The sequence below is a fragment of the Diabrotica virgifera genome, chromosome 1 (genome assembly GCF_917563875.1).
Source record: "Diabrotica virgifera virgifera chromosome 1, PGI_DIABVI_V3a".
Taxonomy (NCBI): Eukaryota; Metazoa; Arthropoda; class Insecta; order Coleoptera; family Chrysomelidae; genus Diabrotica; species Diabrotica virgifera.
The window spans coordinates 94,545,593-94,560,049 of NC_065443.1; positions in this window are offsets into that span (position 1 = coordinate 94,545,593).

Below are 14,457 nucleotides of genomic sequence, written 5' to 3' on the forward strand. Positions count from 1 at the left end.
GGTGTGACTTCTGTCATGTTGACTGCCGGAGCAGCGGGATCGTTGCCAAGATTCCGAATCAGCTTCCAGGCACGTCTGCTGTTTTGTTTCATGTCCAGACTCGTGACCAGCTTGCACCACCTTTCCGTTCTGTTGGCGGATATCGCATGTAACATTTCCTCCCCAGCCTGTATTGTCGCTTCCGAGAAAGGGTCTTCTTCATATAGCTGTTCGTATCTTTTAAGTAGGGGTTTAGATTCTTCATTGAGCCCCGCTATGTACTCAGTTCGACAACCTCTAGGGATAAATTTCCGTGATACTTGCTTTACGATTTCTACAAATTTATCGTATGAATCAGGGCAAGGTTCTAGCTGGGAAACTTCTTGATCCAATGTTTCAGAGAATTTTCGTAATCATCAACTTATTTCGTATGATTTAAATAATACGCACGGGTAAAGATTCCTGGACTTAACTGTATAGATAGAGGGAGACGATTTATTTGAAGAATTATAATATGAATTATACAGCTTCAGCCTTTGTTAAATAATGATGTTTGTAAAATATTAAAATGAAGGAATTAACTATATCTTCTTCTTGATGTGCCTATGGGTGATGAATGTTGGCGATCATCATGGCAATCTTTATCTTAGCTACAGCGCGAAAAAGCTGCACAGATCTGGTGTTGAACCAGGTTCTGAGGTTTTTTAACAAGGATATTTTTCTTTTTCCTGGATCTCGCTTTCCAAATATTTTTCCTCATACGATGGCTTGTAGGAGGGCATATCTGGATTCATTTCGCATAATGTGTACAAAGTATTCTAACTTCTCTATTTTACTTTATCGTACTACATACGCAGTATGAGTATAATAGATAAAGTTATAGGATCGTGCAAAAAAATTTTTTTCATATTTCACTTTTTTTTGACGTTTTGAGTCCCCCTGAGTCTAAAAAGCAAATAAAAAAAACATGTCGGAAGTATGTACGTATGTACGTACGTACGTATGTACCTACGTACGTATGTCGCCACCGCCCAGCAAAAACTACTGGACCGATTTCGATAAAATTCGGTATGAGTAAGTTTAAGAGAATTTTGTCGAGAAACTAAGCTTTTGAAAAGAACCTCTCAAAGGGGGGCCGAAATAAGGGGGTTATTTGGGGCCCATTTTTGCAAATTTTGACCGAAACGAATGAAATTTAATTTAAAGTTAGTTCATCGATAGGTAAATAGAAATATGGAATTTGACATTTCCAAATCCAAAATGGCGGCCAGCATGGCCGACCACCCACCCGATACATTTCCCTACCAATCTAAAAACTTGTTTAAGATAAATTTAATTTGAAAAAACATTTATATAGCCTAAAGATGGGGCTATAACATGAATATTATCGTTTTTCAGAAAAATTTATGGGTTGCCTATATTTAAGGGGCCAAATTTGACATAAATTTGAACTAGATTTTCTCAAAAATGACTCCAAGGAATTTGTTTATTTTTTGAAATATTTTTTATGTCCTATCGGTAAATTGAATAACATTGGCCAGATTTCTTAACTCCTCATAGGAGGGGAGTTATGAATTTTTTATAAAAAAATATTCGAGTGCCCGTAACTACCTCTGTAAAAGAAACTAAAATTTGAAATTTGGCAGACATATATAGTACTTTGTTATCTATTAGATATGGCTTCCGGTTTAACCGGAAATGAAAAATAAATCTTAATTTTTTACATACGCCCTATATATTTTTACACATTTTGAAAGAATGTAAAATTATCTTTCCAATGACATAAAACTCGTTGCTGTAACTCAAAAACTCGAAAAGTTACAGAAAATTGAAATTTTGCTAGAATCTTGTGTGTGTCCCCTCTCACGCGATCATAGCAGAGCATTATTATAGGATAGTCAATGAGGTTATTTGGCTCCGAATTCCATCCTACTACATCGATGTACTTGATATTTTCACAGTAAGTAGGGAATAGCTCAAGAAACAAAATCTACCCTATATACTATGGCGCTTTTATCTTGGGGCAATTCCCACCCCTTCAAGGGGGTGGAAAATTTATTGGTCAAAATAAGCATGGAAGTGGCTAGAGAACCTATTTTTAAGCAAAAACTGATCTATACTTTTTTTTGAGAACTCAATACTTTTTGAGTTATGCGTAGTTGAAAATTGGCCATTTTCATTTAAAAATGACACGTTTTCGGACGGTTTTTTGTGAATACCTTCAAAACTATGCATCAAACTAAAAACACTATATAAAAATGTTTTTTAATTATAAATAACAAAGAGATTCGTTCCTTCGTAAATTTTCTATTTATAATACAAAAAGAGATATGGTAGGTAAATAGAGATTGTTTTTTGGTGCATGCTCAAAGTGCTCATGCTTTTGTAGTGTTTGAAAAGGCCTTTAAAACGAGCACCGTTAAATGTCGGTTACAGTCAAACTAAGCGAGATATGGTGCAAAAAAATATATGACTAATGTACTTTAAGGAAAAATGAGAAGTACATACATTTAACCCCTCATTCACCAGAATTTAAATGCATTGTTTTTCTTTTGCAATACCTCTTAATATAGTGTTATTTCTACTTTCAAAAAGTTGGACGGGTGAAAAAAATAAGATCAATTTATAGAGCGCATTTTTAAATTTTCTTAAAATTCTTCCTTTTGCTCCATGCAATTCGAAAATAAAAATGTTCTATCCCCGAGAAGTGGTGAGAACCGCCCCCATGATAAAAGCGCCATAGTATATAGGATAGACTTTGAATTAGGAGATTGGGCTTTGGGCTACTCCCAAAATTTCATTACAATCCATGCAGTAAAATGCAAATATTGTAAACTATTAATTTCTCAGAAAAATGGACTTATTTGAAATGAAGGTATGACTAATATTCTATTGATTTCTGCAATAATCTATAGTGTGTCCCCGAACATTTTCTTAAATGCAGGAATTAATGATGCGTAGAACCATAAAATATTTACAAGTATACAAGGTGTTTCTAAAATATCAAAATAACGAGTAACTTTGTTATTTTTATAGAATGCCAGTATCTAGTACGATAACGATAATAGATCGGTACGATAAAGTTCTCGGGCGGCCCTTCTGTCCAGCGTTTTTGAAATAATACTTGCATTGAGATCTGGAATAATACTTAAAATTAACTTACGTTTACCCAAATATAACAATAGGTCTTTTCATTTTGCCTATATCTGTGGCCACTGCTGAACTACCTCTTTCTAAACTGAAACTTATAAAGCATTTTAAGATCGACCATTATAGTCAAGATAGGTTGACTTTATCTATCATCTCTATAGAGTCGTCAATATTAGATAATATTCACCATGTTATAAAAAGATTTTCCGAACTGAAGGAGCGAAAAGTGAAATAGATATTTATTTTCATGTTTAGTTGTATCTTTATTTTTTTTTATGTTGTTTTTTTATAATTTACCAAGACGATTTTAAAAAAATGCGTATTTTTGGGCGCCATTAAATGTTTTGAACACAGGCGCTAACACATGCTGGCGCGGCACTGAAATAAGTAATCAATTCAAAAGGATAAAAGTAAATTTGGTTTTTTTGATAATAGCAAGAACATTCTAACGAATTATTTAAATGAAACTTTTGTTAAAAAAAGGAGATAACATAATTAAAGCTTAATTTATTAGATAAGAGATAGTTGCAACAAAATTGAGTTTTAGTATACATATTTAAATCGTATATTTATGGTATATTGGATAAATAAATAATATTTATATAATTTATATGACAATATTTTCCCTGTTTTGTCCTGGATGAAGTAAGCCACTAGAGATACTAGAGGCCACAAACCAAAGGTAATGCATTAAGAGAAATTAGCCCTGAGAATAAATCTTATTGGAAAGTTTAATTTAATTTTGGTTTTGTTTTCCATAAGTAGTAATTAAAATAATTAATTAATTAATCAAAATAAGAATATTCTAATCAATCTCATAACAAAGAGTAAATATAGAGCATAACAATATACATATACATATCATAGTAGTGGCCTCATCCATCTGGGCGTGATAACTTAATCGATTTTTTGGAAATGAGAATAGCGGTTTTGTGCTTGCTAGTTTGAAAGATTATTCTCTATTCAGTAATATAAACATTAAAAATTTTTTTGGATTAAATTAGTTGACACAAAAAGAAGAGTGGATGTAATTTATTTAATTTAAACAAATTTTACTGCCGTCATAAAAGAGAAAAAAATTGCTTTTCGCTTAAATTCAAAGTTCAAGCTACCACCCACCTACCTCTTGGTAATTTGAACGTTTATTTTAAGCGAAAAGCAATGTTTATTTGTCATATTAATATTTTTTTCTATTTTCTGCGAGCAATAAAATATATTTTGAATTAAAAAAATGACATGCATTCTTCTTTTAGTGTCACTTAATTTAATTTAAAAAAACATTGGACATAACATTTACATAACTATGTTAATGTTTATATTACTGAATACAGACTTCCATAACCTGTCAAATGAGCTAGCACACGACACATATTCTCGTTGAAAAAAGTTAACAATTACGTCATCACTCCCAAACGGATGACGTCACTAGTGTGATATATAATATTATTATTATGTATGTCAAAAAATCATAATTTCGACCTGTTTCGGGATTTATTTCCAAAATCGCGCATTCACGAAAAATTAATTTATTCCTTTCATTTGCACCATACTTTATAGCTATATTGCAAATTTAATTGGTGCAATACACGAACTAATAAAACCCCGAATGAATCATCCTGCAATCCTAAGCATGTGATTAAGAAATACGATTGTAAATTTATATTGTTATTTTTACTACCTATCCTTACTATGCCTGTAGCTTACTACTTGTTTTATTCGTGATATAATAGCTATGTATATAACATTTCTGAATTTTATTTGTTTTCATATTGGGTGTAGACTTATAGTACTATAAGTATAAAATTAGAGAGAAAATTTTACCTCTAAATGTTTTTTTACCAAAGTTTACAAAATAAATAATACATATCGTAATATTGGTTTTTAATTAATTTGATAAATATTTAATAAAAATGTATGACAAAGGAAGCAGGAAAAACTAATAACCTTTTTAACCCAAATAAAGCCACCCCTTTCTTGGCAAAAAAAAAATAAAAATGTGAAATAGACCTGTATCCCGCGTACCAAAAAAAAAGTTTATTAATAGCAAGCTGAAAATTTGTTAATAGCTTAACGGTGTCTAGTCGTAAAAACTTTGATGTACGGGAACACTTGAACAGGGAAAGTTTTAATTGTGGAACAGGTGACTGGTTTTGAACGTCAGACTACGGAAACGTCCCATGTATTTTGTTGGACAGAACTTCCAGTTGATTTGTTACCCTTTCATTAAACTCTCATGCTGCTATTTACCACCAACATAATTCCTGTCATTTGACATGTTCTACGGGTCGGACTTATTATAATGCCCAACATATCTGTTGGACAAACATTTTTTCTTATATTATATAAAGTTTGCTATTGAATAAACTTAAAAAAACTTGCCAGTTTTCACAATCATACACTTGTCATGATGATACGTTCCACAATTAAAACTTCCTCTGTTCCAATGTTCCTACAAAGGGCTTCCTTCCCCTCTTACAGTTTCCCAAAAATCAAAATTTGTCCGACTGTACACCGTTAAGTTATTAACAAATTTTCAGCTTGCTATTAATCAACTTTTTTTGGTACGCGGGATCCAGGCCTAAAAACTGTGTTTACTTTGTATTAATGGCCTTCTAGAATTATTAAAAAATTTATGAAATAGACATTTCACCTTTAATTTATCGCTACCTACCAAATTTGAATTTGTTACAAATATGTCACATTGTAAGTTGTGGTTGCCTTTGTGATGTGGACCCTTCATCCGAAACACTTGATGTAGGTAAAGTAGAAGAAAGCGGATTGGATATGATTTGTGTAGCAAAAAGTTCTTCAATATGGGATCTATAAGCCTTGAGTCTTATTCTATTAAAAGATATGAATTTTTTAAAGTAAAACGTGCAGATTTGTCAATTGAAAAGCTAAATAGCAAAAGAGTTGAGAGACAGAATTTGAAATTTAGCTTTTTAATCACGTTATGTTAAAATATATAATACATAGAAGTTTTCTGGGGAGTTATAGGTCAAAAGGTTTTTATAGAAAAAAATGTTGCAACTGTTAATTTAAAACAAAGGTGATTTCATTTTTTTTTTATTTAAAAAAAAAGATATAAAATTTTATAGTTACCAAATGAAGTCTAAATATATTTTATTACTTTACGAGATCGCTAATTAACCTTTGAGCGTTGACGATAGTTGTTACAGCATCAGATTCTAGATCGTGCCAACTTACTGGGCAGTTCAAAAACAAAGGCCCAATTTAGTAATTAACACAGCTATCAATCAGTCGTTAGTTTTGCCGAATTAATTTAATGACTTATTTTATTGCAATGAATTTAAAAAAGTTCCTTAAAAAACATGTTTTATTGAATTTAGGGGACTTCCCTTTATAGTCTAGGCGCCAGAGAGGTCACCGTGTCCTTTTCAATTCTGATGGACAAACTCAACGGTTTCTTATGGATTTTTGGCTGCTGATTACGAATTTCGAGGGTGGATTTCGATCCGAGTGGTCAAAAAATTGTTATGAACAATTTAATTGTTTATAAATTGTTTATAAGGCTATGATGGCTCATAAACTAAAAGAGATAAAAAAAATGTTTCAAATAAAATTTGTTCCTTAATAAAAAAACAAAAAAAAACGTTTACTAAACTTAAATCCCATAATTAGAACTTAAGATTGTGCACAATTGCATTAAGATTGTAAAATTAGTGCACAATGCAAATTGCAAATTGCAAAATAAGTATTTTTCGAAGCTTTATCGATCGTAACTCGACTTCTACGCATGAAAATGAGCCCTAGAGGGTCTCGTTTTAAAGCTTAATTAATAGGCTTTCAAACAAAGTTCATTAAATTACTTTATCTTCATTTGTTTTAAAGTTATACTCGTTTGAAGTTATAATTTTTTAAAAAAAATTGTACATTAATTTGTTTATAGGGTTTCCAGAAAATTTGAGCTATAAACATTTATACTTTAATTAACAAAGATGATAGAAGAACTCAAAATGAACACTTACGAAAATGTTCGTAAGTGTATTTTTGGCCAAGATATCGATATTTTAATGGCGCGCTATGAGGCGCAAGATCGGCTCACAGTCAAGTAAGTATGTATTCTTCGACGCTTTATCGACCGTAACTCGGCTTCTACGTATACAAATGAGCCAATATGTGATATCCATATAAAAATGGATCGAGTTCTTTTGCAGCATCATCATTGCATATAAAACGAGCATTTATGATGTGGCGGCATACACACAATTGACGGGTCTTAATGATGCTGCAAAAGAACTAGATCCACTTTATATGGATATCATATAGATAATTAGACTCTAAAGCCCCAAAAAGTTTTAGTTTTACTACCTACAAGAACAGACTTAGTACCACCATGTAACTGTTAAAATTTCTCTAAGACCTTATGCAGATGTAAAAAAGCTGAGATTCCCTGTATATCTCTATGCAGATGCATGAAAAACAAAGTTTGTAAAAATAGTATTAATAAATAATATCAACTTACTTTTTAGTTATATTTCTGAAATATTAGTTTTTAATGTTTTCTTCTCATTTGGTACAAAAAATAGAAGACAAAGTAAATAGAATGAAAGGTGATACGAGGTAGAGTATGATGATTTAATTATAAGAATTATATGATAAAATTTTATTAGGATCTTTAAAAATGAAAAATGAAGATAACGTATGTATACATAAAAATTATAATTTGCATCGAGAAGTTAGCGCGTGAACCTTTAGGCAGTGAGCCGATCTTGCGCCTCATAGCGCGCCATTAAAATATCGATATCTTGGCCAAAAATACTCTTGCAAACATTTTCGTAAGCTCAAATTGTTCCTTTTAAGTTCTTCTATTATTATTGTTAATTAAAGTATAAATGTTTCTAGCTCAAATTTGCTTGAAACCCTTATAAACAAATTAATGTACAATTTTTTTAAGAAAATGATGAATTCAAACGGCTATAACTTTAAAACAGATGAAGATAAGGTAATTTAACAAACGTTGTTTGAAAGCCTATTAATTAAGGTTTAAAACTAGACTTTCTAAGGCTCACTTGCATGCGTAGAAGTCGAGTTACGATCGATAAATATTCTAAAAATACTTATTTTGCAATTTGCAATTTGCATTGTGCACTAATTTTACAATATCTTGAGTTCTAATTGTTGGATTTAAGTTTAGCAAACGATTGTTTCTTCGTTTTTTATTAAGGAACAAATTTTATTTGAAACATTTGTTTATTTTTTTTAGTCTATGAGCCAGAGCCTTATAAACAATTTATAAACAATTAAATTGTTTATAACAATTTTTTGACCACTCGGATCGAAATCCATCCTCGAAATTCGTAATTAGCAGCCAAAAATCCATAAGAAACCGTTGAGTTTGTCCATCAGAATTGAAAAGGACACGGTGACCTCTATTTGGCGCCTAGACTATTGATAGCAAATTAGGTGAACCGCAAATTCAAAGCTTACTGATAGCTATCGGACGATATTACGAATAACCTTTTATTCGGACAATATATCTGCAGTTCACCCTTGAAAACACTCTTCTGCAAATAAATTTTAATGTATCTACGTTTTTACTTTAAGTCGAGCATCATCAGTGCTGTTACAGGCAGTGGCGTGCTGGAACGTTTCAAGCGGCCCGGTGATTTTATAGAAAAGCGGCCTCCCATCATTTTACCTTCTATTATCAGGATGTTTTATTCATTATTTATAAAATAAAAAAAATATAAATTATTTTTAAATCAAACATACAACTTTAAACTCAATGATTTTTTCTATATTTTTTATTTAAGAATTAGCAATAATTTTACAAATAATAAATGGCATGTTTACAAATAATAAATAACATGCCAATATTGTATGCAGTAAGGCAGAAATCATGATTTCCTGAATGAAATAAAATTTTGAGAATTTTTCAATCATGTATTAAGTTGAATTTTAGTAAATAGATTATACAAGAGAGTACAAATACAAGTACAGTGCAAATACTTTAATTCAACAATATTTAAAATGTTAATACAACGCAATAATCTAGACATTCTTTTGCAATTATTTTATAAAATAATAACAGAACTCTCGACCAATAATTTCCGCATTAAAGTAGATTTTTGAGCAAATTCGTCGATTATTTCATCATTTTTAAGCTCATACAAAGCTTCTTGTTCTATAGCCATTAGCATAAATGTTTCCAAGTGATCTTGTGGTAAAGTACTTCTTAACTGATTTTTTATGTATTTCAACGTTGAAAAGCTTCTTTCGCAAGATTTCTGTGTCACGGAAAGAGTTAATAAATGCTTATATACTATATTTAAATTTGGATAAGTACACTGATATAGGTTGTATGCACTTATGCAAAACAGCGTAACAGCAAGCTATACAATCTTTATACTTTTTGATACCACACGGAGGTGAAGTTTTCACGCTATCAACAAAATTGTCATTTGTTACTTCATGTTCATTATCACTTAGATTAATAATATCATCCTTCATAATTTCTGTAGACTGAACATATTCGTCATTAACTCGATCTACTATTGGTAAGAGAGCCCAAGCTGGGAATTTTGCAGTTACTCGAGCGCATGAGATTATTACATGGGGAGAAACCTCGTACCCTGAAAATGTACCTGTACCTCTACCATATATTGGCTCTTAATACAGGGGAGTTCGTTAAGGGGAGGCCGACAAAAAATCTATCCTTAGAAAATCTCGAAATCTTCAGATTAAGATAAGGTAAGTTAAGTATGAAAAAAATACATGCAAAACAGTGTATATTTCAAAAATCTGACGATTTGAGCGGGGCGTAAGGAAATGGGTGAAATCCAAAGTTTCACAAGAAAAAAGCGAATATTTCGTGAAATGAATGACAGATCGAAAAAATAAAAAATATATACTCAATATTTTTCAAAAATCTATCAAACTATACCAAACACGACTTCACTCGGAGAGGGTGGGGGGTAAATTTAATATTTTAAATACGAATCCCGCGATATTTCGCGAAATGAACATCAGATCGAAAAACTGAAAAATACATTTATTCAATATTTTTGAAAAATCTATCGAATGGCACCAAACACTGAGTGCAGTGCAGAATGATCTCCGACGGAGGTGGGGCGGGGGGTTAATTTAAAATTTTAAATGGGAGCCCCATTTTTTATTGCAGATTTGGATCCCTTACGTAAAAATAAGTAACATTTATTCGAGACATTTTTTCGAATTATGGATAGCTGGCGCTATAATCTAAAAAAACTATTGTTAGAAATGGAAAATTAAATTAAAAAATGGAAAGTCTCCACTAAAATGGAAAACTTTACTTAACTTTTTTTGGTTTTAGGATCTACTCTTCACAACCCAATACGTCCCCAAAGCGCTCGAGTGACTGCACATTTAGCGTACTTTGCTCCCCTACCATATATAATTTCAATATTTTGCAAAATCCTATTTTTTAATACAATCCATTTATCAGCACAATCCACGACTTCTTTTTTAATTGCATTCGCAAATATGGTAGGATAAAAATTTCTTAATTTTTCAGTAAATGATTTAAATGCCGTTAAACGTATGCCATTTTTTATTGTGTCAAAATTTCTATGATGTAGAGTGCTTATAACATCATAGAACGATTTGTCTTGATCAAATCGTTTTTTAATACTTCCAATAATTCGGAAAAAATGTGCAAGACATTTTTTATTCTGCAGAGTACATACATGTTTTAAGGAAATTGGAAAACCATAAATATACTTGTATGTATGAAAATAATGTCAAACGAAGAGGACGTGAGCCGTTTCGGCGTCGGCCATTTCGGCGTCGGAATTATTTGGTAACGTAATAGGTTACCTCTGTCCAGATAGTCAATAGAGATAGACAGACAATAGTTATTTTTTCTTATAATTATATTTCCCTTGTTTATTAACATTTAGAACTGAAAATTGGAAATTATTATAAGTAAAGATCTAGATTTTGTGATCCAATTCCAATTAAAACGCGCTGGAAATATTTGCAATATCTCGCCTTCTATAGCACTAATAACGTTATTTTCTTCATCTGAAAAAATCGTAATCTCTATAAAAATTATATTTTACTTTACACCTACATAATCAAATGTGCATTCTTCTCAATATGACCGATTGATTCAACTTTTTTATTATTTGCATTGACATTGGTATATCTGGTGTATAACTTCTTATTAACCTACTAGGTACATATCAACAAAAAATAAACAGGATTTTATGGAAACGTGGAGCCCTACCGTCTTAGGTGATAAGTAGAGCTCGGAAAATATTCAAAATGCATAATATTAAGTGCTTATTTGGATAAATTTTATAAGTGCATCTGCAATTATTAAAATTGCATATTTTCAGACTTTTTTTCTTTAAAAGAAACCAACAGAAAAGATTTTAAAGAAAAATGAGAATTTACAAATCTAAACAATAAATCTGAAAATTCTCCTGGGCCCACTTTCAGGTCACATCTTTTATCTCTGCCTTTTACAAATTATAAGGCAAGGAGACGACGACTAAAGGAAACGAAGGGGACTCTAAAATATGCAGAAACATTTTGTTAGTGAAAATTTTTTGTTGTTGTTAAGTGATGCTGCGCCATATGAGCAATGGTGGATAACATTTAAAAATATATTTTTTAATTTGTTACTTGTTTAGCACACGCTTTAAGTAGAGTAGAAGAAACTGGAAGGACAGAATTTCCAATGGTCAATACCCTTGTATCAAATATAAAAAAATGTTTTTTAGAGCCCTTCTGAGTGTAGAGGTGTATAAAGGTCGTTTACCTATTGTGCCTTTACCACTTGAACCTATGATAACTAGATGGGGAATATGGTTAAATTCTTTAAATTTCATAACGGATAATTTTAAGGGAATTAGAGACGTCTGTCGGAGTTTCGATGTAGATAATTCAGGTGCTATAAAAAATGTGTGGATGTTTTAAAAAAATCTTCATTAAAAAGTAATTTTACACATCCAAATCAGATTTGTAAATATTGCTGGACCAATAACTAAATTAGAAAAGCGAAACATGTCATTAGATCAAAGTATCGAAATTATCAATTAGTTAAATAGATCAAAAAATTAAATACTTTGGGGAAACCAACAAAGTGTATCAAAAATTCTGCACGGTGTTAAAGAAAAATAAGGGATATCAAAAAATAACCCAAATAAAAAATATTAAGAAATAAAATGGATGAAATATGAAATAATATAGAGAAATGTGAAGATAATTTAATGTTATAGATAGAACCCACAATTATACAAAAAATTACGTTTGCTCCTTTAAGGAGGGGGTATGGTTTGAAATATTTAAATTTTTTTATTCTTTCAAATAAAAGTGCATACTTTCAAGAATACTCTCTGAAAATTTCAAAATAATCGGAGTAAAATTACCAGAGATACAGGGTGTTGAATATCCCTACCTTCGACTCGCTTTGCCGCGGCTTTGCGCCAGCACGCCGGAGCGTAGTGAGAAACGTTAAACAAGTCTTCGCCTTCTCTTTTGTAGATTACTCCCCAATTTAAAAAACATATTCCAATGTTCATCACTTTACGATTTGGCAGACAAATAAGAAGATGAAGATGCAGTTGTCAAAACTTTAAACGCATTTTTCTCAAAACTGCTTTTTCAAATGCGGTGGACATTGTAACTGAAAAACTACTCGGCCGATCTATCTGATATTTTGCACAGATTTTCCTTAGACATTTCGTGAGGTAACAACGTCGAGATATTTTCCGTTTTGTGCTTATTTTTTGTTCAACAATATTAAATCTGTTGGTTTTCACAAAATTTTTATCAAAAATTTCGTATTTTTGACTTTTGAGTGATACCAAAAATTCAAAAATCATTAAAAATAAAAAAACTCGACGTTGTTACCTCACGAAACTCATAAGCTAATAAAATATTATTGAATTTTTTGTTTCGTATAATCCAGTGATGAGTTCTGATGTCCACCGCAAAATCCATTTTTTTTGAGCTGCCTGCCAAAATTTGTCGCCAATGGCTTATTTTTCAATATTTTGGATTGAATTTTTTCTTAAATATTCTTTGAATTGTACTGAATGTGGTTATTTAATTTAAAAATAAAATAATTCTACCATAGTTTCGAAAAAAATTCACAAAAATGTGCTTGATATGTTGATTTCAAACCATACCCCCTCCTTAACTTCAGATTTTCTGTAGAAAATTTAGAAAAACGTTTAATAATGTATAATTTTAATTGTAATCATAATATAATAAATAATGATGGTGATAAATATAAACAATAAATGAATATAATGATGTAGGTAATAGAAATTATAATAAATAATTTTTGTGACTTTGGCAAAAAATAAATATTTTTTTTCTATTTATTTTAAATATCTCGACAGCTATACTAAGGCCATTGGTATAAAATAAATAATGAAATACCTTCAAAACAAGGACTACTGTGTTTTTTATTAATATGAATTAAATAGAAGCGTATTTTAGTGCATATTTCTGCTGTTTTATGTGCATATTTGCATGCATATTTTAGGGTTTTTAAGTGCATATTTCCCGAGCTCTAGTGACAAGTAAAGCAATGTCGAGCCGCTGAGAGCTAAATTGGTGTAAGTCAAAAAATCAAGTTCTCAGCAATCAAATGCTTTAGTAGAAATTCTGTACACATGAAGGTGTTTATGGAATTTGTTTTTTGTTTGGACAAATAAATATAATATATTCTTTTATCCAAAAAAGAATCAAATTCCATAAAAACCTTCGTGTGTACAGAATTTGTACTAAAGTACTTGCTTGCTGAGAACTTGATTCTTTGACTTACACCACTTTTGCTCTCAGCGGCTCAGTGTAGTTTGTATTACACATCCGTATTGGTCTAAAAGTCTAAATGGGGTTATCAAATCTGAATCTAATGATTGGATGTTGGTATAGACTTATGTAAATGAATTTCAAGGCATTGAGGGTTGAATATGGAGTTTTCAATTTCAATTAATCTGTTAAGGGGTTAGGCGCAAAATTTTGCTCCAATGCTATTTAAATGCATTCATTTTTTCGAATCCTGAGAAAACTAATAAGTATTTTTGAAAATTTAAACGCAGAATGAAGGATGCATTATTACCGAGGGCCGAAAGTCCCTGAAAACTTCTATATTGCTTATTTTAATGAGTTACAGAGGTGAAAAAAAAAAGAGAAAATTTAGTGTGGTTTTTAATTTCAAATATGTCATTCAAAAGAAACTTTTTGTTTAATCTACGGGACTTTCGGCCCTCGGTAATAATGTTTTCTTTCATTCTGCGTTTAAATTTTTCGAAAATATTTATTAATTCTCACAGGATTCGAAAATATTGAATGCACTTAAATAGCATG